The sequence below is a fragment of the Armigeres subalbatus genome, chromosome 1 (assembly GCF_024139115.2).
Source record: "Armigeres subalbatus isolate Guangzhou_Male chromosome 1, GZ_Asu_2, whole genome shotgun sequence".
NCBI lineage: Eukaryota > Metazoa > Arthropoda > Insecta > Diptera > Culicidae > Armigeres > Armigeres subalbatus.
Window position 1 is genome coordinate 299,290,869 of NC_085139.1, and position 25,431 is coordinate 299,316,299.

Sequence of the window (25,431 nt, forward strand, 5' to 3'; positions counted from 1 at the left end):
TAACAACTTTTTAACCTCATCTAGTGTATGCGACTCCACAGCTTGTTCATCGTCGCTAATATTTATTCAGTTCACCGATGCACCGTCACTTCCACTATTCATCAAAGTCTCGAAGTGTTGCTTCCACCTGGGAGCCACTCCGCTTTTATCTGTCAGCAAATTCCCTTGTTAGTCATTGCACATGACGTGGGATGGCGCTGTCTTTCTCCGCACGCCATTGACGGACTCATAAAACCTCCGCATATCATTCTGCTCCATTTTTTACTGCGCCTCGCTAATCACTTGTTCTTCGTACTTTTTTTTTCTTCCTGCGGTGGGTTCGTTTTTCAGCTGCTCTTGCTTCCTTGTACCGATCTTTATTTGATCGGGTAACCGACATCAACGTCCGGCTTCTGGCAACGTTCTGAGATGGTGATAAAGTAACTGGGCGCTGATTTGTTCAGGAAATTGTTCTAGCCTGGGTGCTGCGGATAGAGCCGCTTTTCTGCTCTCATGACTTTACGATGGCTTACATACATTCCTGTGCCAATCAGATGCTGCATCTCGTGAAATTTCGTAACGATTGCTTTTCATTTGCATTCCTACTAATTTTCCACTCGAAATATAATGTGAAAATATTTGTTACTAGGAATACAAAATTCAAAATAAGTTTTTTTTTTAATTTTTTCCCCAAATAATAACAATACTTCTCAATATAAGATCTAAGACGAACATAACCACAATCTCCAATGTTTGGCTCCGGCACAATACAAAATTTTGGCTTTAGTTTGACAACCAAATTGAATCTATTCGCAGCACCCAGATTCTAGCTATTACGTCTGTTTATCTGTGATATAAGCAAACAAGCATATGGAGACGCATGGTATATTTGTGCGATGATTCTTGTGACTAAACTTTTTATGAAAATTTCATCACATCCGTTTTATTTAATAAATGAAGTGTGCAAGCATATGTAATGTTCATATGTAATGTATGGAACTTATATTATGGGAAACCTGAACCTAACTGCCCATGAGCTCATAGTTGACGTAACAACCATTGCACTCTCGCTTGTATTTCGAATAATTTTGGAACAAACACCGCAAATTTAAATCGTTTCAACCTGCAAGCACTTGCGTAAGGTTTGGAACGAGCATCGTATCGATGTTGCAGCGGTTGAATAACCCAAATAAACGCGTAATAATTCGCTGAAATTCCGAATGGTTGATACGTCAACTATCCCAAGCAACCAGAAGTTCAGATTTTACTTAAATTTACTCTTAACCGAACTAATTGATTCACTATGGTTCACATCAAGTTCCAAGCATCCTTTACGGAACTTTAAAGTTCACTTTTACGCTCCTACCATACAAAAAAAAATACTTAAAATGAGAGCTGATTGAGCCAAAATAGCCCTTCTTATCCGAAGTTCTGGTTGCTTAAGATAAAATCAAGGGCAGCATAGTTGTGTGCTGTTTAACGTATTATTTACTAATGACTATGTATGTACACTATTTACAGTTTTGCTGTTCCTTATCGTAGCCGGGTGATGGTTGACCATCGACTTTCGTACGCTGTTGCTGTCGTGCATGCAAGATACTCTCCTATTATTTTTTGCTTCAAAAAAATCGTTCATGTTATTGGAACGGTACATAGGGGAAAAGACGGCTTTGGGAGGTTTTGTTCTATTATTGTCAGGGGTTTTTTTGTCGATTAAATTTTATGAAATTTGGCCACAATATTCTTTGATATGCAAAGAATGTTTAGGCCAAATTTGAGCATAATCAGTCATAACAAACCCCCTTGACAATAATAGAACAAAACCTGCCAAAGCCGTCATTCCCCCTGTTCAGTTGAAACAAATTAAATAATAATAATTATGCATAAAACTAACATTCCGGCCACCTTGAAAAAGGAATGTTTCCACTTAAAAACTACTATGTACAAAGTGTCACTAATATAATCCATTGTTCAGTTGCCTGGAACGTTGCCATTGTGGTCCACCGGATGGCACGAGAGTTCAGCATCGTGCCTCAGAATGATGAAGGATGTTGCAGAGCGGACATCGTAGATTACCGGCAACAAAGAAAAATAACAGATAGATCTCACGGGGTAATAGTATTCAATTGAACCTGCAATTACTTAGGCAGAAACGGAGGTGAGCATCGAACAAGTTCTCCCTCAAAGGGTTGTTCTACCAGGTTTCTGTTACGTTGTTCTCGGTGTTGGAAGCAGTGCAATGTGAGCTGCGGCGCGCACCATTTCGTGGCGTTGTCCGAATGGAGTTCGACGATCCTAAACGATGGAGTGCAGCTAGGAAGGCTTGAGTTGATAAATCGCTCACTAGCTCGATGCGGACAGCCTTGGTCGAGAAGCAGACGAATAGGGCCACGTAGACTTTCGTGGGGCCACGGGTTCGTACTGCTGACTTCACGTAAAATGGCCCACAATAGTCGACACCACAAACGGAAAACGGATGCGTCGGCGACACTCGCGATACCGGAAACCGGCAGATCGGCTGTTCTCTGCTGCACCAGAGTGGGCTTGGATCGGAAACAAGTGTGGCATTGGTGAAAGACGGACTTGACAAGATTTCTGTCGCCAAGCATCCAGAACTTCTGGCGGAGAGTGGCTAGCAGGAGTTGTGGCCCTGCGGGCAGTAGACTAATGTGGAGACTGATAGCCAGCAGAGCAGACAGCGGATGTTTGGCGGACAGAACTATTGGGTGCTTGTTTGCGAGGCGACCACTGACGTGAAGAGTACTGTCTTCTTCGGAGGTGAACTAGCCTTGGGCTAAAAACCTCTTTAATAAAGATTATAATAATAATAAGTACTGTCTTCATCCACAAAAGGTTTCATCCACTTCAGCGATGATGACTTGGTGACACGTTTGCCATTCGGTAGATCCGACAACTCCTCAGCAAATGTTTCCTTCTACGTTAAATGGCAGAGCAGGTATTCAGCGTTTTGGATTTCGGAAGTGGTGAGTGGTACGATGGATGATGAAATGATTTGCCTACTAATAATCCGGAATGATGATCTGGAACTGCGCAACTCTATGCGCTCCTTCAATCGCTGGATGTAGCGGCCGCAGAATGCAACCACACGATGTAACTTGTTGTAGCGAGAGTAACGAGAAAAAAGATCTCCACAGAAAAATGTTTGTGCGGCGGTCATTGCCACAATCGGTGCTTTGCACCCTTCTTCGGACGCTGCCGGGGAGTTCTCCTGGTCGTGGGCCAATATTCAGGTGACAGTGTAAGCCACTAAAGCTATTCGTCATCTGCAGTCCTCGGAAGACGCACAATTTACCGCCCTGTCGAATTGCGCGTCGTAGTAGCAGCGTAGACTTTCTTCGGTAGTTCGAATTGGAGCTGATGGAATTGTTTTCATGTTCCAAAACTTGCGTAGAGCGGCTTCCAGTCGAACGTCAGCAGTGGAAAGGTAGCAGAACCGTGGAATGCAGGTAGCTGAGCGAGATGCGTGACCAGTTGGAGAGCTGAGAGTTTCAACTACCCACGGAAAACCTTCACCCAGATAAATCTTTCATCCCGGGTGGAGTTCCCAGTACGTTTCGCTACCGATGACGAGGTTTACGTTCCCGAGAACATTGAACTGTGAACTTCTAGCAAACGCTTGTAATTTTCCACGCCGAAATGTCGATCGGCGTAGTTGGCAGCACCGACGATGGCTGCTTCAGTTCCAAAAACTGCAATTTCATCGAGATCGTTCGATCTGCCGACTCAATAGTTGCTTGCTCGATTGAGCTTAGAATTGTAAAAAGGGCATTCGGTATGCTACAGAACATTGTATGATGATTAAATGGACTTTTATATAGTTTCCGGTTGATACGATTTGATCAATAAATCCAAAAATACACAATTCAGCTTCTAATAAATCAGCCCAATGCTAAGTAAAGATTCATTTAATAATCGTACAATATTCTGTGAAATTGTTCTGTAACATACCAACTGCACTTTTTACAATTCTGAGCTCAATCGACCTATCAGAATTAATTTTTAGATCGAATGAGTGACGGTGGTGTATTTTCCTATATTTACACCCAACCGGCGGATGTTAGATTTTCTAACAATTCTGTATAAGAACCTACCAAAACCTGTATAAGAACTGGGCATATGCGAAATTGTTAGATTCTTATACATCTATTGTATAAGAATCTAACAATTTTGTTAGCTTTTCTAACAATATTTGTTTGAGAGCTTACATTTTTTGTATAAGAATCTAACAATTTCGCATCTGCCTAGTTCTTATACAGGTTTTGTTAGATTCTTATACAGAATTGTTGGAAAATCTAACAACCGCCTGTTGGGTGTATTGGCTGAAATCCCCATACAAATTTCAATTCAATTGCGCCAGCTTATGCAACAAGCGATTGAGCTGAAACTTTGAAAGATTGATTTTCTCACCCAAAAACGCAATCCTGGGGTGTGCCCCGTGGAATTTGTCAACTTTTTTTCTCCCCATACTAAGCTGGGCCAGTCTAATGTGAAACCACTATTCCAATTCTAACAAAAGAAGCTCTACTAATCCCCATGAGCCTGTGATCATGAAATTCGATCAGTACATCACTAAGAAAGGGCATGTTGAATGTAGGCGAAACGACGGCGTTGACAGACAGGTTGACAGGGCGTTGGGGGCTTTGTTGTCCAAATTTTACGAAAATTTGCCACAATATTCTTTGTGATATGCAAAGAATGTTTAGGCCAAATTTGTTATAGAAAAAAATAATAATGTAATATAACTGTAATAAACCAAAACCTTCCGAATCCGTCTTTTTCCCTACAGGAAACTAGACGAGGTGGATAGGACAATCGTGAAAGAATTGTAAAAATCGCTTAGACGCTCTAAATACAAAAGTAAAAAAAAAGCTTAGACGCCCGGGAGCCTGCTGTTGGAAATCATGATTCTAATGATTTATTTATCGCAGTATTCGACATGTTAATCAAGAACATGTACTCCCCAACCTACAATTAGGTTCATGTTTCTCATAATACAAGTTCCATACATACGCTTGCACACTTGTTCATTTCATAAAGCGGTTGTGATGCAATTTCCATAAAAAGTTTAGTCATTAGATGAATCATTGCACAAATGTACCATGCGTCTCCATATGCTTTTATGCTTATATGCTGCTGAACAGTTTTTAAAATCCCTACCTATCTTTACCCATGGAGGCCCATTTTTGCCCGAAAAACACTCATGGGGACATTCAGATATCGTAATAACTTAAGATTATCGTTATGACTTAGTATTTTAACTTATCTGAACATGCAATCGTGCAACACATGAGTATCGCGAATGCAAACTTTTTTTTCTGATTTTGTAGTCCAGTGCTATCTACAAAAAGGCCCATTACACCGGATTTCCTTTACGGACATGAGACCTGTACGATGCTCGTGGTGGACCAATGCACACTTGGTGCTTTTGAAAGGAAAGTGCTGCGATGGTGGGGTGGTGGACATATGAAACCCGGCTAGCATTAGCTGTTCGGAGAGCTGGAGATCCATCTTTCATACCGTGAAAATCGATCGGCTGCAGTGGGCCGGGCACGTAGCCAGAATGTCGGACAGTAATCCCCGTGAAAGCAAGAAACATCGATTAGGTGAAAGACGATTTGTGGCCCCTTCGTAAGCTGCGTTGTTGGCGACGTGCAACCGAGCGAAGTGGTGTAGATTTTTATGTACTGCAAGTGCACAAGTGCCCAGCATCAAATGGAGCAATGCGCAAACACTCGAGTCTACCATCCCGTATGATACTAGGGGTCGAACCTTATGCGGGGTTTGAGTAAGTTACCTCATCGCGTGTTTGTAGATTTAGATTCACACATGAGCGTGTCAATTGGTGAGCAGCAAGCCATGACTCGACCTCTTCTTGTCAGATCTCAGTGGCGTGCACACGCATCCACGGAAAACCGCTGTTTTCCGCTCCGGCCGTTTGGGGTCACACACCTTACTGTATTTTTTGGGGCTTCTGACCCTGAATTTCTAAGAAGTTCGAAAATACCCAATTGACGTTCCATATCGAATCAGCTGTTTAGCATAAGAATTTGGGGCCCTCCTTAGCCGTGCGGTAAGACGCGCGGCTACAAAGCAAGACCATGCTGAGGGTGGCTGGGTTCGATTCCCGGTGCCGGTCTAGACAATTTTCGGATTGGAAATTGTCTCGACTTCCCTGGGCATAAAAGTATCATTGTGTTAGCCTCATGATATACGAATGCAAAAATGGTAACTTGGCTTAGAAACCTCGCAGTTAATAACTGTGGAAGTGCCTAATGAACACTAAGCTGCGAGGCGGCAATGTCCCAGTGGGGGATGTAATGCCAACGAAGAAGAAGAAGAAGAAGCATAAGAATTTCAAACGCATTCCATCGCTGATTGCCTCCACGATGCGAAGGAGGTAGTACACGAGAATTTATCACCCACTTTGACGAATCGAGGTCTACTGATAGGGCTTGGATGTTGCTTCTAGGTTGACTAACCCTCTCGTCTCGTTATATGTATACAAGCCTAGTGTGATCGATTGAATAATGATGGTGGCTGTCGTCATCTACCATGTGACCATGGAAATACTGATGGTGTTTTAGGACGCGAAGGACGCGAAAACACCATTCTAACATGTTTGGGGCTTTTCTTTCTTGTTGTTTGCATGAATACATTTACTGGCAATCGATTCAAACGAATTGGACATTGACATTATTCCAGACATTATCGTGAACAATCTGTTGGGGGTGGTGTTGGTTTCCAATGTCTGCTTCCGACTCAATTATAGTATTTACATGCATCCATCGCTTCATCACTAGATTTCGATGGTCGACAACGTGTTTCAATGTCGTTTTTTTTGTTTTGATAATTGCACTGAAGCGTGGTTGCCATAGTGCTTTGACTGTGTGCCGTGCCACACGAATAGTTCCAAATAAGTTTAATTAAATAAAAGATTTTATTTGCAATTTGCCTAATCTGTTGTGGCAATTATTCGCAGGAAAATACTGACACGCAATGATCAGCATAGTGCGGGACAACTTTAACAACAGTGCCGTGACAGTGCTCCCATCCGAAAGCAACGGTAGCAGTGATGAAACATTCTTCGTGATTCCCAATCGGCGTCAGAAAAGGATCATCAAGGAGGAGAAATCCGTTGTTCTGCTGAGGAAACCTTCTGAAAAACAGGAATCGGTTGTGTTGAAAATACAACTTCTGGCTCCGAGGAATCGGTGGTGTGAAACGCGGGTGAGTAACTCCTACAGTAACTCATTATTTTTAACGAGGTCGAAAAAAGGCAAAAAAGGCGCAACACAACTTCCCCTTCCATATTCATAACTTGCGTGACGCAGCTGATAAATGGGAGGAACCGATAGTCATTTGGGAAGGTACTGCGAGAATGACATCGCGTGGTCAGCGGATGCGCGCTTCTTCCTGCATTGCTTTGTTTGTCAAAATCAGGTTTGGTGCCGCCTACAAGTATGTATATCCGGTCACAAACACGTGTCTGGTGTCTTAACTTTGATAGTGTCGGTGTCACTACAATATGTATTATCTATGGGGGAAGAGAGAGTTATCCTGCTAAAAAGTAGGTCAAACTAAAAGTTGCCACTTCCTGAATTAATATCCTGCTGCGAGAAATGCCTGCCATTTCCCATACTGCGCAGTTTGTCGATCGTGAGAACGTTAGCGTTAGGGATGCTATTAAAATTAATTTCCCCTAAACATACACACGGCAGACCGCAAGCCATGCTGCCGCAGCGCTCTGGAATGTCGTCATTTTTAGAAGCAAAATGTTAGGTTCCGACGTTAAAAACCTATTAGTCAACGACGATAGTGGAAATTTGTCATGTTATAGCATTGCGAAACTTAAAGTTGGCTGCTGGTTGCCACCAGAGCTGAAGGTCTTTCCTAGCGAACAGGGCAGTTTCGAGTTTTTTGTTGGTTCACGTGGTGAAAACCTTATCACATACCTTCACGCAAATGTCACCACGTGATGGCGTTTGTGTTCTGGCGGAAAGTAGGCTGTGAGTATACGGTCGAGAACAAAAGAGGTGGTGTTTTATCAAATTGAATAATTTGTGGTACAGTTACTGTAAGCCGTGTTTTATAGTTTATTATTTGCGGTAGTTAAATTTACTGACCTTCATTTTGTGCCGTGCATGACAATGACAACTTTGTGCTCGTTTTGGGAGGTTTCCAAAAAGGACTCAATACAATGCAACCATTGTATTAATGTACGGCTGTGATTTTTTGCTGGTTTGCCTAAATGCGTAGCTAGCTTGTTATAAATGGTTGCAGGCGCAGGTTCATAAGTAGGACAGTGTTTTCATCTGTCAAATAATCGATTACAGTGAAGAGCTGTTGATGTTTACATTAAGGATTAACCAACTCAGTTAACTCATTAACGATTAACCCTTAAAAGGCCAGGATGACCCTCACCTCGTTCAAAGTTTTTCCAAAGGAGATTAGTAGGGCTTTTTTTGACCTAGGTACCGTTCCGCTAGACCACTCTCCGAGATCAAAGATTCAAAAATGTCTGGTTCTTCGTTATTTTTTTTTGCTTCTATAGCCAAATTCCTTTAGTAATCAAGTGCCATCAAGCTCTCACGTCACAAAACGTGGTATATACATGAAATATATCAAGTAGAAGTCAGTTTCAACGTTGAACGTTGAATGGAAATTGGTTTGTCCCCAAGTGATGATGGTTCTAGAATTCGCAAAACGTTCTAAAGTGTAGGTCGTAAAGGCCTATGAGGTAACGGTCTTCAAAAATATCATGGCACCTATCTATACTCTTGCCAATAAATCCTTAGATGTGAATAAAAGTTATACCAATATTGCTGTATTCCAACAAACCGTATGCCATACAAAAGTTCTTGAGTTCATGTAATCAGATCTTCAACCAAAAAAAAAAGCGTATGCCGTGTTTCAAACCAAGTTCAGGTCATCTGGTTGAAATCAAAGATATCAGACGATTCGACAAAAATATTCTGCAAGTCATAAAATGACATTCCAGAAGTCTTAACACGTTCTGAAGTTTGGGTTGTGAGGTCTATGAAGTAACGGCATCTGAAATGTCTTCGTATAAGTATTAGATTGCTAATGTCGCTCCTGTTCGCGTGACTAGCATCTAGGTCACTTTGATCTGGCAGCCAAAGTACCGGTACTACAAGTGTCAAACCAATGTTGGTAATGAAACAAAACATGCACTACAACATTATGCGTAACAAACCGGTAAGTTCACTAAACTTTGTCTTGTACATAATATACCAGACGAACGGTTAATCAAAGCCAATTGAATCCTGCCCTCCTCAACCAGCACAGCGTATGAAGAACTGCAGAATAAAAATCAAACAGACAAAACGTCAAATGAGCGAGTTTGGAAAATCTTCAATGCAATCTACCTGATCTAAACAAAATGTTGAATAATATGTTAGGAATATGCTTTTGAATTGAAATCTAAAGGTTCGGGAGCCTCCGTTTGAGAAGCATGAAGGCTTTTAAGAATCTCGAAGGCCTCCTTTCGAGAAGCCTTCTTTCAAAAGGTTCGGAAGCCTAAAAGTCCTCACCTTTCAAAAGGCTCGGAAGGTTCTTTTTCAAAGGCTCGGAAGGCTCTTTTTTGCTTGAAGGCTTTTTGCTTGAAAGCCTCCTTTCAAGAGGCTTGGAAGCATCCTTTCAAGAGGCTTGGAAGCATCTTTTCAAGAGACTTGGAAGCCTCCTTTCAAGAGGCTCGGAAGCTTCCTTTCAAGAGGCTTGGAAGCCTCCTTTCAAGAGGCTTGGAAGCCTCCTTTCAAGAGGATTGGAAGCCTTCTTTCAAGGGGCTTGGAAGCCTCCTTTCAAGAAGCTTGGAAGCCTCCCCTCTAGAAGCTTGGAAGCCTCCCCTTTAGAAGCTTGGAAGCCTCCTTTCAAGAAGCTTGGAAGCCTCCTTTCAAGAAGCTTGGAAGCCTCCTTTCAAGAAGCTTGGAAGCCTCCTTTCAAGAAGCTTGGAAGCCTCCTCTCTAGAAGTTTGGAAGCCTCCTTTCAAGAAGCTTGGAAGCCTCCTTTCGAGAAGCTTGGAAGCATCCTTTCGAGAGGCTTGGAAGCATCCTTTCAAGAGGCTCGGAAGCCTCCTTTCAAGAGGCTCGGAAGCCTCCTTTCAAGAGGCTCGGAAGCCTCCTTTCAAGAGGCTCGGAAGCCTCCTTTCAAGAGGCTCGGAAGCCTCCTTTCAAGAGGCTCGGAAGCCTCCTTTCAAGAGGCTCAGAAGCCTCCTTTCAAGAGGCTCAGAAGCCTCCTTTCAAGAGGCTCAGAAGCCTCCTTTCAAGAGGCTCAGAAGCCTCCTTTCAAGAGGCTCAGAAGCCTCCTTTCAAGAGGCTCAGAAGCCTCCTTTCAAGAGGCTCAGAAGCCTCCTTTTAAGAGGCTCAGAAGCCTCCTTTTAAGAGGCTCAGAAGCCTCCTTTCAAGAGGCTCAGAAGCCTCCTTTCAAGAGGCTCAGAAGCTTTCTTTCAAGAGGCTCAGAAGCCTCCTTTCAAGAGGCTCAGCAGCCTCCTTGCAAGAGGCTCAAAAGCCTTCTTTCAAGAGGCTCAGAAGCCTCCTTTCAAGAGGCTTCGGAGCCTCCTTTCAAGAGGCTCGGAAGCCTCCTTTCAAGAGGCTCGGAAGCCTCCTTTCAAGAGGCTCGGAAGCCTCCTTTCAAGAGGCTCGGAAGCTTCCTTTCAAGAGGCTCGGAAGCTTCCTTTCAAGAGGCTCGGAAGCCTCCTTTCAAGAGGCTCGGAAGCCTCCTTTCAAGAGGCTCGGAAGCTTCCTTTCAAGAGGCTTGGAAGCCTCTTTTCAAGAGGCTTGGAAGCCTCTTTTCAAGAGGTTTGGAAGCCTCCCTTCAAAAAGCTTGGAAGTCTACGTTGAAGAGGTTCAGAAGCGTCCTTCCAAGATGCTAAAGAGGCCTTATTTTAACATTTTAAGTGGCTCGAAGGCCGCCTTTCGAGAGGATCGAAAGTCTCTCTACAAGATGCTCAGGAGCCTCTTATCAGGTGCAGAGGCCTTCTTTCAAGAGATTCAGAAGCTCCATGCAAGAAACTTTGAATTGTACTTTCAAATGGCTTGCAAGCCTACTTTAAGAGGGGGTACATCAATTAATGCGAAACTTTGAAGGGGTACCTCTCAAGAAAAAGGTTGAGAACCGCTGCAGTAGAGGCATCGACTATCGAGGTTAAGGATGCCGATGCTAAAGGCGTGACAACATCCCCATCCCTGTAATAATGGACAGGAACTTCATCTTCACTACGCCTAGTCACGTCGAGCACCGTCAATCTGGAGACCGGTCGTCGAAATAGTCCACCTGACGTTTGCACCATTGCCTGTCGTATTCTACCATTCATGCCTGCCGTAATCTCCAGAACGCGACCGCGTGACCATGATTCGGAGCTAGCGTTTCCTGTTCAACAAAATCAAGTGGCAGATTAGTAAGCGGCCTTGAGTTAACGATCGCTTCAGCTTCTATTACTAAGGTGTGTAGTCCATCGTCATCAAGCTTCGGATCATAAGGGAAGCCAGCCATCGCGTAATTGATGGAGCGTACCATACGCTTCCACGAACCACCCATGTTGTATGCCCAAGGGTGGTATGAACAACCACTTTGTTTCCGCATTAGTGAATGTTGAGGATGCATCATGTTCGATACGCTGGATTTGCTCACGCAATACTCGGTCTGCTCCGGAAAAATTACGCCCATTGTCTGAGTATATTTTGAGGGAAGATCCACGTCGGTAGATGAAGCGACGTAGACAAGCAATGCATGACTTTGTCGATAAGTCGTACGCAACGTGTACGGCCCGTATCGTGCTCTAGTCACTATGCACCATTGACATCGCTTGGATATTTTTCGAACAATAGTCCGCAGCTTAGGGATGTAAAATCGTTGTCGTAGTTCGTTGACGACTGTTCCAGAATTACCTACCATGCAAGAATTTCCGGTGATATGAGATTGGTGAGTCGATGATTTTTGGGCAATATCACGGGAAACTTCTCGTCGTGTTTAACCTCGTCGTTGACCGGATCACATCCACGTGGTCTACACGAGTACCAGTGGCTTGTTGAATCTAATCGTTCTAGGGGTAGCGGTCGTTGATGAGGATTCGTTCCTGCATCCGTATTCCAAAGGGAAGAGGGGTTCTTCTGACCGGGCCGTTGCCACGCGGTCGAATTGGATTGGCTCAATACGTTGAGGTTAACCGGCTCACCGGTGTAGTCGCTTGTCCAACTTGAGTCATCGGGAGATACGGTTTGACTCGCCAACAGCATTGAACAATAGCGCACTCGTCTGGTGCTTCTGTCGGTCGTAGGTTGGATTTTCATCTGACGTGGGTTCCTTCAGAATTTTCACGAAAAATTGTTCTTAACTTCTACAGGAAAATCTTCGGAAATAAAGTTTCTGTTGAGTATTCTTCGAAATTCGAAATAATAGATGGTCTTGAGTTCAGTCGATACCAAGGTATCTCAGTGACAAACATGTTACTGAGATAACTTGCGTATTTCACAGCAAAACGGGAATATCACAATAGTCCTAAAATCTGGACGCAGTGATCATCACCCGACAAACGAAAAAAAAAAAAAAATCTTCGAAATTTGTATTCAAATTCTTGGGAAAATCCATTTGCCGAAAGCGACCGTATAACTGGATAATTGGCCGAAAAAGTCGTTTGCCCTAATTGGTTGTTTGACCGAATAGGTCATCAGCCCGAAAGGACCGTTTGGCCGAAATGGTCGGTTAACAGAATGGGTCATTTGGCCGAAAATATCGCTTGGGCCAACATACGGCCAAATATCAAAAACTGAACGGAGGATTTGCAATTGTTGAACACCCATCTTACTTAACAAATAGCAATTAACCAACTAAACTTTTTTCCTGAAGAAGACACCGATGTCGAAACGTTGGACAAAATGTTTGAATTTGTTCTAATAAATCAGATTGCATAGCTTTGTATAAAACTGTACTTTGACCGAAAGCGATATACAGCTAAAATGGACATTCAGCCGAACTGTTAATTTGGCCGAAATAATCGTTTAAACGAATAGATCATTTAACCGAAAATACCGTTTAGTAGGAATGGTCATTTGGCCCGAAAATGTCTTTTCTGCAAAATAACCCTTCCGACCAAACGGAATTTTCTGTCAAATGACCTATTCGGCTGATCGAAGGTTGCAGAAAGGACATTCTTTGGCCAAACGGCTTTTTCAACCAAATGACAATTTTTATCAAACGGCAATTTTGGTCAAACGACCTTTTCAGCCAAATGACCTGCTAGGGCAAACAACTTTTTACAAGTTTTGCTTTCAGCCAAACAACATTTTCGGTCAAACCAGTTTTGACCTGATAACAGTTTCCGTTGAACGTTTAGTTTTGCTACATGGTTCTTGGCTAGATGTTTATTGGCCTAAGGGCCAGTATCGACTTAAAAATAGAGAGGCTACGGAATTTTGTTGGTCAATTGACATAAATTCTATTTCGGCAAACGAATGGCCATTTTTGACCATATTACCCGTCCAGTCCGATGTTCAGTCATTAGTTTTTGACCGTATGACCCGTTGGACCAAATGACATTTTCGGCCAAATGGACCTCTCTGTCAAAAAACCATTTCGGCCAAACGGCATTTTTGGCCAACGATCCTTTCGACATATGGCATACGGCTCTTTCGGCCAAATTACCAGTTCGGCCCTCTGTCGCTTTCGGTCAATGGAATTTCCCAAGAATTTCTTATCGAAAATAAAAAGAATTTTCTGAAGAAATCCAAAAAAATCCTCGAAAAATCCGAGCTCCCGTTGTTTTAAAGTTTGTTATGCCAAACTAGCCGCCTAGTTATGAACTTCTCCCTGCGAAAAAATCACTCTTATGAAGGATAAAAAAAACTAGCCGTCTTGAATAATCTAGATTGACAATGTCAACGTTAAAGCGTCCCTTTTACCAGTTACAATTTTCTGTGTAAATTTCAAAGAATACTCAACAAAAACTCAAGCAGAACTTTCCGTGGATATTCCGAATATTTTCATGTAGGAATTTTGAACAACTTCCCGTGAAAACTCTGAAGAGATTCTCATGTAAATTCCAAACAATTTTCCTTGGTAGATCCTAAGAGCTACTCTTGGTAATTCCAAAGAGTTCTCGAAACTTGAAAGTAGTTCCCGTGGAAAATCTGAAAAAAAAATCCAAATGAATATTCTGGAAAAACTTGAAGAATTTTCTAAGAAAGTTCATTAATTTTTTGAGGCGAGAGAACAAAAGATTCTCCCGTTAATGTTTTGAAAATATCCAAAATGACCAATTTAGCCCAACGACACTTTAGACCGAATGTCCATTTCGGCCAAAGAGTATATTCGGCTATTAAGCTATTCGGCCAATCGATTTTTTCAGCCAAAGGAACTATTCGACCAAATGGCATTCTCGGCATATTAAGGCTGTGAACCAATCCACCGATTCGTTTAACTTTTAGTTAAAATTTGGCAGCTCAATGGTTATTTCTCCGTGGTTAAAAATAATTCTGCTCCGGAGCATGGTTAGATTTGACAGTTCGATAGTTAAACTTTGTTAGTGAGAAAATTGGCGCCAAATCCATTTTGTTTCAAATACCGTAGAATCCCGCTCATTAGACACCATTTAATTCGACACTTTTTAATATGTGCCCCGGTAATTCGACACTTGACGAATTAAAAAGTTCTGGAGCACGTGCTCAGCTGTCACATTTCGCGACACCAATCACTGTCGAATGAGCGGGGTTTTACGGTAACTACCAATCTGTTAAAACTCAAATGGGTCGGCTTCGAGGAAACTTTTAACCACGTTGGGGAATAATCATCAAACAGTCAAATTTTAACTAAAAGTTAAACGAATCGGTGGAATGGTTCACAGCCTAAATTGAATGATATGACATAAAACTGTGTAGTTATTTTGTTATCGGAAACCAATATCAAAATTAGTTTTCAATTTGCTTTCATCGACAGCAGGAATAGTGTTTTTTTTTGATGTCACAGTAATATTTTTCTGCTATACGTTTTGTTATTTTAACCGTTAAAACGACCAAAAAGATATAAAATTAGGTAAACATAATCAATGATTTCACAACATTTATAAAAAAAGTTATCAATTTGCTCTCAAGCTATCAAATAGTCTTTTCGGTTAAACAACATATCTGGCCGAACAGCTTTCAACGAACAACTTGAAGAGATCTATCAGCTAATTATACGGAACTTCCACTGAATCTTCGGAATGTCCACTGAAAATTTTGGGGACTTCTTCAAATTAGAATCGGCCTGAAAAATTATAGATCAGCGGCGTGAAAAATTTTAAACGGCGTCGCGCCGATGTAAAAATGTCGGCGGCGGCGTACCAAAAACTGTCGGCTGCGGCGCACACCTCTACTAGGAGTGTGACGTACTTTGTGGATGGCCCCAAAGTGAATTACGAAGGCAGCCGTCCTCAGGAACCGGTCCCATTTGGAAAACCGTTCAAAATTTATCGGATTGTGCAGAGCTGGCACTTCTATGTGTACGTAACAATCTCGCAGATCTTCGTTTGTGCTTTCCAAGATCTTCTTTTCGAGATGAACCGCTCAAGGGCCGAATATCTCGTTAATAAAGATTATAATTATAAGTCTTCTCTTGTTTAGGCCAATTTTCTTCCGGTAGCTGAAGAAATGGTGTACCACTGAACCCGCGGCCATAATCCTCGAGAGAAGGTTCGTCGCACCATTTTGTGGCATCATCTGCAACATTAAGCTTGCTCGGAACGTTTCTCCAATCCTTTACGCTGGAATTTCACCAACGCGACAAGCGACGAGAGGCCGATACCAGCGATGATCAGATAGCAGCCATGCCAACGTTGCTTCCGAATCTGACCAGTACAGTCGCGATTCGCTGGTTGGGCCACAATCTCGACCCAAGGATTGAATTCGGTTTTTTAGTTGGGTCAACTGATAGCCATTTGAATACGTATATTTCGATTTGAACATCACAAATCATATTCAGTGACACCCAAACCCATTTTACATTGAATTTTGACGCAAGGTTGCTTTTTAGTTGAGCCATGACCCAACCAGCGGATGCCCAACTAAAATGTGACCCAAGTATTAAAATCCCAACCAGCGAATCACGACTGTATGTACAACGATGGATCCAAACGGTGTGATATTCCTTTGTGGACGAGAAAAGACGAACTCCTATAACAGCCGCCATCAGCTTCAGTCGAGGAATGGAGACGTATTTCAAAGGAGCGACCGTAGTTTTTGCAGTCATCAGAAAACATTTTACCATTCCGTTCCTGTAAATAAAACATAAGCACTTTTTCCATCTTTTTTTCGTAGTTTTTCTCGGATAAATCCAGGTTAATGTCCAACGCCAGTGCTTGTGCTGCTATCATAACCTTGAGCGCTTGAGCTACTTGATATATTGGCCGCGCTTGCTAGCTCCTCAGGCTCCTTATCATTGGTCTTCAATACGCTGCTTATTGGTTTTATTTGAACATTCCTGAAACGGTTTTTGAGGTCTACCCTTCGCGATGTTGATTCGTGATAACGGAGTTAGAGCGCTAGATGCAGTAACTTAAACTAAATGATTGGAATTTTGTTATCTAAGTTACTGAAAGCTATATATAGCTATAACTCCACTACTAGTGGAATTCAAACAACGAACCATTAGGCAGAGTTGTAGAAAAACCTTCGCACTAGAAGTCCACCATACAACATAATTTGAAATTCAGCTTCTGGAATGTGTTATTGACAAACTACTAAATGATCGAACGCAAATTACTGAATGATCGTTAACATCCTTGCATCGAAGGAAATGAAAAGCATGCCTTTCACTAACAGGTATTAATAAATCACCAACTTTCAACGATGGAAATGTTTACAAACACGTGATGTTTTGATCGTCCCAGTGACCTCACGAAGATACTAATGCGCATACAGTATATTTGAAGCATATATTAATATCATGGCCTACTTAATTCGACTAAATACGAGATCCGATTTTTCCATTTTTGTCCAAGGGACAAATCACTGTGGGACGCCCGCATGTTGAAAGATAAAAAAATCCCAGATTAATCCACCTAGCGTGATGATGCCTTTCTCGTTCCAATCGTTTGGTTTCGCCGTAGTATGATACATATAACAAATAAGAAACGCTATGTAGCGTTATGGATAACAATTATTATTGCAGCGGGAAATGTATGAAAAACTCCCTCGCTATTCCTGCTGAATTTTTTTTAGATATTGCTGAAAAAGTCATTCCATGATTGTTTTCCCACGTATTCCTACGACAAATTTTGATATTCAAGAGATGCGGATCTCATTATTTTTTCCACGTATATTTTTTTTTAAATGGTCATTTCATTAGATCTTCAGAATCTGATATACAAGTTACTTGTAATGGCTTCCTTCTTGGTTATCTCGCACTGCAAAATTACCACCCAACACAATGAGTTTATTTGTGTTAATCTTCGTATTAATCGTACCCAAATATGATAAATTGAACTGACTAACTAAGTAGTAGTTTGTCCGGGGCCGTCCCCACCACTTATCTATCTTCTATGATGGCTGACCAAGGCAAATCGATTGACGCTGGTGGTTGGTAGGTACAAGGTTTGGAGGTCAATCGTTGCCCAAATAAGTATATGGTAGAACAGAAGCGGTCAAAACGTCCGTGGACAACTGCGGTTATTTCCATCGCGGGATTTATTCGTTTACTTCCAGATCAGCATTTTCATTCTTCGTTTTTTTCCAGTTGTGGCAGTAGATTGCTGCCTAAAATATATGACGTCCGTACAACGGGGTTGGGTGCGGGTGATTAAATACGAGAGGGTCCTTGACGAGACTGTCGCTGGTTTTTTTTGGGGACGATGCAAACGGGCCGAAAGCGAAATTAACGAATTAATCGTCACAAGGTAGGTGGTAGGAATTCCTAAAATTATACGATTTGATTGGCCTTGTCGACGGAACCGGATGAGAACATTGGACTGCGCTGGTATTTTTAGATTTTGTATGTACTTGAATTAAATGGACATGAAAAGGTGATAAGCTATCTATCGCTTGGGGTACTCGTGACATGACCCTTCATGGCACTACTCTTTCGTAACATTTGGAAAGCTATATATCTATAACATATCTTTAGATATCATACATTATATCTGTGTAAAAGATACCTATATAGTTGGTCCCGTTGCTTTTAATTATAGAACAGTCAAAATTTTAAAATATTAGTCAACCACCTGTTAAAATGGTAAGAAATGTGCGCCAACGCCGTTATTTTTGTTTGCGTAGAAATATATGCTATAATTGGATTAACATTCAATATCTAAACCTTAGTATGCATATCTAACATAACCTGGTCAGACTAGGTTTGAAGGGCCCTAGTGTTGCTTAAATCCTAATACTCCTCGATAACTTCAATTGATCTGCTTTCAATAAGACGATCTTCCCACTACTACCTTGAACTATTTACCATCACTAAATAACTAGGGTTATGCGCTAATTCGTCCATGGCGCTAGTATCCGTCATATCAAATTCTAAATCACTAAATACTCGCGAATCGTAAACTAACATAATAAACTAAGCATCTGGCGAGATAGAAAAAAGTGTACACTACGATCGGCATTCATTTAAATTACATTCCGGTGTTACTTACTTGAAATACAGTTAAATTTAACTTTGCGACTGTGACTTTTTGCACAATTTCCTACATTATCCGTGCGACGAAGGAAAATCCAGTTCGTTCACTGCTGTAGAAGACGCGCAACACCGTCACCAAAATCAACGTAATTCACTGATTTTCACCGCACTTTTTCACATAAATTTCTCACTGCGCACTAAATAAAAGCAATGTTTTGCTAAAATGAAAACTAATTGAAAAATAACTACCGGAAGGTGTTCAAATGATCTGTTTTTTCAAACTTTAGAGCGTTTGAAATTTATTTTCTTCGTCACCTTGTTTATAGTCGAAAAACGCGTTGCCAAACTGGCGGTTTGAACTGAAATAATCTTATGTTACACATCTGATAATACATCATGCAGTCAATAAAAGTAGGTTTTTTAATTATTTTCCGCTAGTGTAATAAAAGTAAAGTCTTCCAAATAAATATTTTTCATGCACACTCGTCATTCATACTTAAATTTTCTACTATTCCAAAAGTTTGAAAGAGGAGAAATAATTTCATAATAGAAATTTGCTGGCAGCGCTACCCACGTGCATGTTAAGCATGTGTGTTAGTTGTTCGACAGACTGAGGCATTTAACTGAATGGCAGCACAATCAAAACCATTTTTATGTGGTCGAAATGGGTTTGCACTAGGAAATTGTTGTTTCAAATATGGTACATGCTCTCTGTAGTACAAAGAACAGAATGTGTTCTGAGGCAAATGTTCTTGGTCACCCAAGAAATCCCTGGAGTAAGGCCTTTTGATCTACACGCGTAACTGAAGATCAATTTTCCGGTTTCAAAAATGGTACATGCTCTCTGCAGTACAAAGAACAGAATGTGTTTCCAGCATATGTTCATGGTCATCCAAGAAATCCCTGGGGTAAGGCCTTTTAATCTACACGAGTAGCTAAAGATCAATTTTCCGGTTTCAAATATGGTACATGCTCTCTGAAGTACAAAGAACAGAATGCGTTCACAACATATGTTCTTGGTCATCCAAGAAATCCCTGGAGTAAGGCCTTTCGATCTACACACGTAACTAAAGATTAGTTTTCTGGTTTCAAATATGGTACATGCTCTCTTCATAATGGGTACATTACATATTCAGAACAGGCCTGTAGATCATTGGTTACGCGTGTCGACCTGAAGGCCTTCACTTCCGGCATTTCTTGGATAACCGTGAAGATCTGCCATACGCAGGTTCTATCATATGTACCACAATGGTTACTTTACATTTACAAAACAAGTCTGTAGATCATTGGTTACGCGTGTAGACCTGAAGGCCTTTACTTCAGGGATCTCTTGGATAACCGGGAAGACTTTCCATATGCATATTATATCATATGTACCTCAACGGGTACATGACATTTACAAAACAGGCCTGTAGATCATTGGTTATGCCTGTAGACCTGATGGCCTTCACTTCAGGGATTTCTCGGATAACCGTGAAGATCTTCCATACGCACATTATATCATATGTACACCAACGGGTACATCACATTTACAAAACAGGCCTGTAGATCATCGGTTACGCGTGTCGACCTGAAGGCCTTCACTTCCGGCATTTCTCGGATAACCGTGAAAATCTGCCATACGCAGGTTCTATCATATGTACCACAATAGGTACATTACATTTACAAAACAAGTCTGTAGATCATTGGTTAGGCGTGTAGACCTGATGGCCTTCACTTCAGGTATTTCTTGGATAATCGTGAAGATCTTCCATATGCAGATTCTATCATATGTACCACAATGGGTACATTACATTTACAAAACAGGCCTGTAGATCATTGGTTACACGTGTAGATCTGAACGCCTTCACTTCAGGGATCTCTTGGATAACCGTGAATATCTTCCATACGCACATTATATCATATGTACCACAACGGGTACATTACATTTACAAAACAGGCCTGTAGATCATTGGTTATGCCTGTAGACCTGATGGCCTTCACTTCAGGGATTTCTTGGATAACCGTGAATATCTTCCATATGCAGATTTTATCAAATGTACCACAATGGGTACATTACATTTATAAAACAGGCCTGTAGATCATTGGTGTGTAGATCTGAAGGCCTTCACTTCAGGGATTTCTTGGATAACCGTGAAGATCTTCCATATGCAGATTCTATCATATGTACCACAATGGGTACATTACATTTACAAAACAGGCTTGTAGATCATTGGTTATGCCTGTAGACCTGATGACCTTCACTTCAGGGATCTCTTGGATAACCGTGAAGATCCTCCATATACACAATATATCATATGTACCATAATGGGTACATTACATTTACAAAAAAGGCCTCAAGATCATTGGTTACGCGTAAAGATCTGAATGCCTCCAGTTCAGGTATTTCTTGGATAACCGCGAACATGCTCCATACACATATTCTATTCTATGTTTCACAATGTACACATAGCATATTCAGAACAGGCCAATATTAATTGATTTTTTTGGGAAAATACTTAAAGCTCTTTTAGTCGAGCCAAGTACGAGACACTGAAGACGACCACACAGTTGTGGTCGAAATACGTATTTGCAAAGATATCGAAAATAATTGGTGGAATTAAATGGAGAGTACTTAACTCGTCTTAGACGTTTGAATTTTTGTAAGTTTTATTTAACACGGTATGATAACGCATAAAAAACTAATTTGGTGTACTTGTAGAAATCGCACACCAATACCAACAGATTTATTTGACAGCAATCCATCGAATTTTAGACTGGACGAATGAAAATTCTCATGGACGTAAACAGATTTTCATAAGACAAATTTTAAAATTTTGGAGGGTGTTTTTGATTGCCGATTCTCAATAAACTATGATTTGTTCAATGCGCTAATAGTACACAATGAAAACTAGGAACTCTAAAATACGTGTTACATACAACTTAGTTATAGTAAGTTGTTGGGATAGCGTTTAAATTAGATTTGAAAACCAGGCACTACCAACTACGACGGGAATTAGCTCACTACCCTATACATCACAATGTCTATTGCTTAAGAAAAAAAAGCCGGTAGTAGAATAACTTCGCCTTTCAACATCATAACTTCGACTCTCTCACAATGAGTACTACGTTTTCGAATTCTCCAAATGAGATCTAGTTGTATCAAGACGGTCAGTGGCATATCTCACGATAAACAATTGTACATTTCTCACATCCATAATTAATGACTATACATGCAATCATGGAGCTATTGAAACTCGCTAGCTCACGGATCAGGTATCTGAGGGTCGTTTATCGACTGTTCCACCTCATACACACTCTAAACAGCAGTCTTTGTCTCGAAGCAGGAGTTCAATAAAGTTAACCTCCCTCGGATGTTGCGAGCGATTGAACAACAAAGCGGAATCAGAACACAGGAGGGAAGATAATTGTCTTGCTACCACTGGATCACTCGAAAGGCGAGGCATGATGGTTCCTTGGTGAACCCGGGGACGCATAAAAAGCAAAGTTTGTGAAAGGCTTACTGTTCAAGGACTGCACTTCCTAATAACTGAACTACCACGATTTACTACATACTAATCAACAATATTTATTTACGACGTCACAAAGGGTATACTTGCTGTTCGCTAGTTGCTGCCGGATCCGGATCTGGAGTCTCGATGATCGGTGCGAAAGCTTTCGATGGTAGGCTGGGGTTCGATGCTGGGTAACCACTGGTCCTTGTGGTACGAATCGTGGTAGTTGGGAAACATTGGTTGGAATCCGATGATAGGTCGGATGGAGGGTTGTTCTCAATGGTCCTGGGCTTTCTTAGACCACCTCCGGTGTTTTATGGTATAATGGCGGATTTCTCTATCCGCGGAGCACATTGCCATGGCGGATGCTGAACGGTCGCAAAAAGTCGTAGATGGAAAAAGAATGGACGGGATCTGTGCGAGCTCATTCGCGGTAACAATCGGGACATCGGCGAAGAATGCCGGGAATGGCCGGGATCGTTGCGATCTTGCTCGCGGTTTGCTTATCGTGTTTACTGTTACACTGCCGCCGAGAGTTGTAGTTATTCGGCACGAGTTTGAACCACCATGAACCATCGAGGACGAACTTGCAAATAGATCAGAAGAAAAAGGCCCCTTGAACGGACCTAGACACCCAGAATTAATACCCTGTGACGTCCTACGCTAACCCTTTTCTTATTCACTTTTGTTTTGTCAATTTTACCTTTTTCTTATTGTTTTAACATGTGCGTTGTGGACGATTCTTTTGTTTGTAGTAAATTCGTCTTTTCACTGTAATATTAACACATTAATTTGACTCGTTTTTAACAAAACTAACCAATTACTAACCCTTTTCTTTGTAATCTTTTTTTAATCGTTACTAACACTTAATCTTTTAACGATCAGACTTTTCCACTGGACCTAGCTACTATAGAAAAGAACAACATTAAACAATAAGTTTTCACAAAACAAAGGTTTCAAAATCTAACCTCGAAACGGAAATTACACACGCGCGCACTTCGACTCCGTTCGACAATCACAGTTGGAAAAGGAAGGTTCCTCATCGTCCCCCGTCTTTTATATGAAAAGCCGTTTCTTCGAAACTTACACATATATGTATTCTGACGGCACACCCTATTCTACATTTCACCTGCGCTCCATCTGTGAGTAGGCATTAAAGCTACAGGGGTGTTGATGTTTTACCCACACTCAAACTGCTTGATATTCAATACTGTCAATCTAGGGTACGCATGAAAACGGAACAAACATTCACTCACTGTATTGTTTACAGAGATTGAGTGATCGTCGTTCCTTTTTTCAGGGGCATGTTCAGGAGAAGGGAAAATTAGGGACTTGTGGTGGAGCCAACAAGCAAAATTGGAACCAAACGGTTACACTATACTGCCGCTAACTCCGGTTGCGGTTAGCGGCAGTATATACATGTGCTTGTAAGTAAAAATCAGAAAATTCACGAGGAACTCAATCAAGATTCGCAAGAAACAATCGTAGGAGATGAAAATTTTGAGAAAAGTCTGAAAAGCGAATGCATTAATCACGTGGCATCCACAAAATCGCCAAACGTCGATCTCAAAATTAAGCTTTTGAGTCTCGCCAACATCAAGCAACAAATAGACTCAAAAACGGATATTTAAACTAGGGGAATCGAGGCGATATGACGACCATGATCTTTGTCTGCTGGCAATAATGGTAGCATTAGTTATTCCTGTTGGCCATAGGAAGGGAACCCCCTCACTAAGAATATCAACTAGAGTTCCCTCTCTACACCACGGCAGGCTACTGACTGATAATTCTGCCAGCAGTAGCAGTTCTCTTTATTTAACAATAGGTATATACAATACAACCATAACAATATTCCTTAATCTATACCAAAGAGCAACTACAACTAACCGGCGCCCGCTTCTTATCCATCTTCGATCTACAGCGAAGCGTCGCACACTACCTGATATTCCAACACTCCTCCTTAGTGTGCACGCCTCGCAACTCTCCTGGCTCCTTCTAACACCGAGCCTCCCGTCCAGAGCTCCTCCTCGCCGAACAATTCCTCTCCTGGCCCAATCCGTTGCCCGTACAAATGGCCTCTATCCGACGTTTGCACAGCACCCTCTGTTGACCAGCTCCTGAATGTCTCGACGCTCCTCCTGGACGCTTGCTGACCAGCCAGCATCCCACCGAACGTTCCAATCTCCTGATGAATTCCGTCCGGCGCTACCCAAGACTTACGTGGCTGATCCATGATCCCACTGCGCCACGCGACTTATGCGGCCGATCCATGATCCCACTGCGATAACGTCGACGGCCATAACATCCCACTAAGATGGAGAACGGGAATCGTTCCTGGGCCCATAACCTGTTGGCTGGAGAATGGAACCCCCTCACAAAGAATATCAACTAGAGTTCCCTCTCTACACCACGGCAGGCTACTGACTGATAATTCTGCCAGCAGTAGCAGTTCTCTTTATTTAACAATAGGTATATACAATACAACCATAACAATATTCCTTAATCTATACCAAAGAGCAACTACAACTAACCGGCGCCCGCTTCTTATCCATCTTCGATCTACAGCGAAGCGTCGCACACTACCTGATATTCCAACAATTCCTGATGCACAAGTTACGGTTGAGAGATGCTTCTCAGGCCTTAAGCTATTACTAGAAGGCCATAGATTAACAGGGTGTCTACTCATCTGCGAAAACAAAATTCCCGGATTTTCCCAGGTGTTTTACATTAATTTCTAGGTAAAAACAAACTTGCCATATATAGATCTTAGCAGCAAAATAATCGATTCAAACAAGTAAGTATGTTCAGTAGTGAAACAATGTGTGCTGCTTGGGTCGCCACGAGTTCCTGCGGAATTTTGTTGGATTCTGAGGGTTGGGTTATATGGCAGAGGTTCGTCTTGATTAACGGGTTGCCAATTTGATAGAAAATGAAAGGGCGGTATATTCTAATTGGATGCCGAAACGAGCTTTTTCGCTCATTTCGAATTCTAACAGTTACCTGCTAGAACTAATTAAGTTTGTAGGGGCAAAACATACTTTTGCATATAAACAATAAAGACGGATCCTTAAAAAAACGAAAATCGATCCATAGATAACTTCTGAATGTTCCATAAAACGCTACCATAAATCCATAAAATAGTTCAGGAGATCCCATAAAGAATATTTTTTCGATCCATAACTAAACTAAAATTTAGCAATTAATGGGAAAATATGTTCCATTAACATAGTCAAGAAAACCAATACAATTCCTGCTATTTTACCATGAACGTATGACAAATGATCCATAAATCGTAGGTAAATGATCAATAAAAAACTATATTTTATTCCAT

General features: G+C 41.6%; 1 long non-coding RNA gene across 1 annotated transcript; it reads right to left on the reverse strand.

Moving 5' to 3' along the window:
• Window positions 1-22,801: 22,801 nt before the first annotated feature.
• On the reverse strand, window positions 22,802-23,120 carry LOC134216314 (uncharacterized). Its single transcript, XR_009980615.1, has 3 exons — window positions 23,069-23,120; window positions 22,929-23,004; window positions 22,802-22,871 (listed from the first exon to the last, which is right to left on the reverse strand). It is a non-coding gene; the product is annotated as an uncharacterized LOC134216314 (long non-coding RNA).
• Window positions 23,121-25,431: the final 2,311 nt, after the last annotated feature.